General features: G+C 25.3%; 1 long non-coding RNA gene across 3 annotated transcripts; it reads right to left on the bottom strand.

Moving 5' to 3' along the window:
* Positions 1-1,576: 1,576 nt before the first annotated feature.
* Positions 1,577-4,334, bottom strand: LOC135926539 (uncharacterized). Of its 3 annotated transcripts, XR_010571908.1 has the most exons (9): positions 4,196-4,334; positions 4,064-4,150; positions 3,945-4,018; positions 3,800-3,904; positions 3,640-3,752; positions 1,861-1,943; positions 1,750-1,821; positions 1,645-1,701; positions 1,577-1,607 (listed from the first exon to the last, which is right to left on the bottom strand). It is a non-coding gene; the product is annotated as an uncharacterized LOC135926539 (long non-coding RNA). The 3 variants fall into 3 exon arrangements; XR_010571907.1 differs by having other exon boundaries at positions 1,750-1,943; XR_010571909.1 differs by lacking the exon at positions 1,861-1,943.
* Between the last annotated feature and the right edge of the window lie 453 nt (positions 4,335-4,787).

The following is a 4,787-nucleotide window of genomic DNA, read 5'->3' as shown; positions in this document are numbered from 1 at the left end:
ATCCATACCAAACTTCCAACTTTAATTTTATCATCATATGTATTATCTTTTGGCTTTATTTTTTCTTTCAAAAAATCTAATTCCGTTCTTGTTTTTCTACCTAAAAACATCTCTGCTGGCGAATTCCCCTTGCTATTCTTAGTATTATTGTATGCTAATAATAATAACCACCATTTTCCTTCTCCATATTTTTCTTTTTTTAACCAATTTTTAACTATAGCCACCATTCGTTCTGCTTGTCCATTACTTCTTGGATAATATGGTGGAGATAATACATGTTCAATCTTCCACCTATCACAAAACTTATCAAATGCCTTGCCTCTAAATGCTGGACCACCATCCGATACTAATGTCTTCATTAATCCATATTTACTTACAAAATCTTTTAACTTATTCAACGCTACTTTTGAAGATAGGCCAAATACCTGTTGACAATCTATCCATTTTGAACCAGCATCTACCATAATAAAGTACTTTTTCCTTTCGAATTCTAAAAAATCTACGTGTATTCTATCACATGGCACCTTTGTCTCTGGTCATTTATCTTCCTTATCCCTTGCCGGTGTAATGTTTTAAAAATACTCCATTTTTTTATATACTCCAATATTTAGTGATATTGACGTTTATGACTGACGTGCATATATTAAATATTACATTTTTAGTGATATTGACGTTTATGACTGACATATAAATATTAAATATAATAAATTTAGTCAATTGGCATTTATAACTGACGTATGAATAATAAAAATTACCTATGATATTTAAGGCAATTAAAAATACTCCATTTTTTTATATACTCCTATATTTAGTGATATTGACGTTTATGACTGACGTGCATATATTAAATATTACATTTTTAGTGATATTGACGTTTATGACTGACATATAAATATTAAATATAATAAATTTAGTGAATTGGCATTTATAACTGACGTATGAATAATAAATATTATTTTTTCTATGTCCTATGATATTTAAGGCAATTTTGCCTTATTCTCTTTAGAAATTATTAGATTTTTAATATTAAATGTTAAAAATTTATATATTTATTTAAGGTTTAATTCGAAAATATCAAAGATTAACATATAAATCTTGCACTATCTATTATCACGTTACTGCTCAAAGTTAGAAACAATTTTCAGAATAATTTATTAAAATCCTTTATTTAATTTGTATATAAAAAAATCAATTAATAATATATGCGATATAAATAATATATGCTATATGCAATATAAATAATATATGCTATATGCGATATAAATATTAATTAAAATTAATTATGCGATCAATATGTTCGCTATGATTTATTAAATAAATATTTACATTAAATTTTTTAATATTACTTAATTTTTTAATGGGCATATAGTATGCCCATTTATAAATAGTATGTATTAAAATATTTGTCTGGAGCATAGTTGTCATTGCAACTATCTCCACCTCTGTACCATAAACGGCATTTTGAGCTATGCCCTTCCTCTCCGGCGGGGCACCTATTAAATTAAAAAATTGATTTTATCAAATCTTAAAAATGTTACCAAAAGGTCGAATGTCATTATGCTCTAGCATTTTCTTCTATGCTTTTTCTGGTGTCTTAACTCCATCATCTAAAAAAATATGTATATTAGATTTTTTTTATTATACCTTTTTTGTTTATACAATTATAATCCTCTCCAACTATCGAATTTAGTATATTCATAACTAGATATTTTCAAAAAGGATTTAATATTAAATATATGAAAATATTACCCTTCATATGATTTTCTTCCGCATTAAGCTTTAGATTTTTAATAGCTGGTTCTTGAAAATTTTCATCCTCATCTAAAAAAAAAGGAATATTAAATTTTTAAAAGTATTAACATTTTTTCTGTCCTGATTTAATTGTGTCATCTTGATAAATATATAAATAATTTTTTTTTTAACTATACCTTTTCTTGTAACATCTAAAAAATAATATTGAAAAATAAAAAATAACAAAGAAAATATTTAATGAGAATTTGTGTTGTGATGATTTAATGACACATATTGACGATTAAATAAACCCATTCATGTATAATTATATTGCTAGCAGAAATAATTAAAATAACACATTAGTATTTATGTACATTATGTATAGATATTGATAATTATTAATATTAAGATGGGTATTTGCTGTTTTGATAATTGAGTTGCAGAAATAATTAAAATAACACATTAGTATTTATGTACATTATGTATAGATATTGATAATTAATATTAAGATGGGTATTTGCTGTTTTGATAATTGAGTTTGAAATGTTTAACCATGAGTCATTATTGTTGATTTGATTCAAATTATGTAGAAAATTATTTGCTGGGGTTGGTAAATTAAGATTAGAGATATTTTTTAAGGATTATAGGAGTATATTTGTTTGAGGGTTTGAAGTATGTGTGATATTTATTGTTTCTTTGTTTATAAAAAGTTGATTATTTAAAGTAGCAAAACCAATAAGAGAATTAGTGATTTCATTACATAATTTCATGTTAAGGTCTCCTCCAATGATGATGTGATTTTTATTGATATCTATAAAATATAAAAGATTAAATAGGCCTGTTTTCCATTCAAATAAAGATATGGCATTCCATTATTTCTCGGAGATGGCATTTTAAAGGCAAATATTTTAAATGTATCTTGAAGAAAATATATAAAACAATTTAACATCAGCGCCATTTTCCCGCAGACGATTTTTTCATCTGGTACCAAGCATCATGCACATTTTTTTAACACAAAAATATGATTCTGCCTTTACAAGCCATAAAGCGACAATTTGAGATTGTCCATGACTATCTATTACAAGTAGAATAAACAGTGGCATACCTAGATAGTTTAATTTGTAGGTAGCATCAATGAATATCACCTCAGGATAATATTTAAGATAATGGAGCATGCTAGCATCTTGAAAGTAAATGCCCAACAATTCACTATCATTTTCTAGGATTTCCACCACAGCTCCATTATCTTCCCTGAGTTGATTTATTACATCAAGTAATACATTATCAGATGGCTTGTTTAATTTGGCTGAAATATTATGAATATCTCTCAGAGTCATTATCTGACCTGAATTAAGAACATATTCTTGTATTTTCACCTTATTAGCTTTAAAAGTGATAGCTTGCTCCACAATTTGTTTTTTTTATTGGAGAAAGCCTTCTTTGTTTAGAGAGCATCTCATATAGTTTTTTATCTTGATTATATAAATCATGTTAGTTAAAAATCAAATATAAATATGTCTAACCTAGATCATGGTTTTTATGATCTTTTACAATTGTGACAATATCTAAAGAATACACATTTAGTCTATCACACTGAAGAAAGACTGTGAACATAAAAATACATTCCTTGTGAAAACTAGATGAGGATCTTATACCTCTAGACTTATTTTTTTTTCAGTCCATATTTACATATATAATAAACTCGATTATATTTATATTGAGCTATAAATGCTTTGCTATAAGGTTCCTTTAATAAGTCTGATTTATTAATAACTATGTTAAAAAAAAATTCTTTTTCATATATAGATATGGCATCGTTTAATTCATGTATAGAATTAAATTTAGTATTAAGATATAATGACATAATTAAAATAATAAAACTATAGTGTAAAATATATTAATATGAACCTGTTTTTAAATCTTTAGCTTCTTGAATCAATGATAAATCTTTAGCTTCTTGAATCAATAATAAATCTTTAGCTTCTTGAATCAATGATAAATCTTTAGCCTTCTTTTATTTTCTAAAATAAAATAAAATTTATAATGTAAAATATATTAATATATGAACCTGTTTTTAAATCTTTAGCTTCTTGATTCAATGATTAGCTTCTTGAATCAATAATAAATCTTTAGCTTCTTGAATCAATAATAAATCTTTAGCTTCTTTTATTTTCTAAAATAAAATTTATAATGTAAAATATATTAATATGAACCTGTTTTTAAATCTTTAGCTTCTTGAATCAATGATTAGCTTCTTGAATCAATGATAAATCTTTTCTTTTATTTTCTAAAATAAAATAAAATTTATAATGTAAAATATATTAATATGAACCTGTATTTTTAAATCTTTAGCTTCTTGAATCAATAATAAATCTTTAGCTTCTTGAATCAATGATAAATTTGTAGCTTCTTTTATTTTCTATAATAAAATAAAATTTATAATGTAAAATATATGAATATGAACCTGTATTTATTTTTTAAAATGGAGTTTAAAAAAGGCGCCAACGGGGCAAATATCCTTTACGACCTAAAAAATTTGACTGGAAATTCAAAAAAATCGCCTCAGCATCATCAGCTCCAGAATAATGTTTCTTGATTGACATGAGCACTTTTTCCAAAAAAATATCATTATAAAAATTACATTGATCTAAATATACTCTGATATGTAAATACATTATAAACAAACAATATGATCTGAAAATACTCCACAAATAAGCTTAAAGGAGTATATAAAAAAATGGAGTATTTTTAAAACGTTACACCGGTACATTAGCACACATATTACATGTTTCACAGCTCTTAGCTAATTCTTCTATTTCCTTATTCATTCTAGGCCACCACATGTATTCTCTTGCTTTATTTTTCATTCTCTCTATGCCTTGATGACCTGAATGTATTACACCTAAGGTTTCTTTTCTTAACTTATTCGGTATTACTAATCTATATCCTCTCAATAAACAATTGTCTTCTATATTTAATTCGCTTCTAATATTCTTAAATGCTTGGTCTTCCTTCTTCCATTCTGCATCTCCTTTTAAACAAGTTCCAATTCTTAA

Source organism: Gordionus sp. m RMFG-2023, chromosome 3, assembly GCF_954871325.1.
Source record: "Gordionus sp. m RMFG-2023 chromosome 3, tfGorSpeb1-WG-v2, whole genome shotgun sequence".
In the NCBI taxonomy this organism is placed as follows: domain Eukaryota; kingdom Metazoa; phylum Nematomorpha; class Gordioida; order Chordodea; family Parachordodidae; genus Gordionus; species Gordionus sp. m RMFG-2023.
Note: the sequence above shows the minus strand (reverse complement) of the source record. Positions and strands in the feature narration are given on the sequence as shown.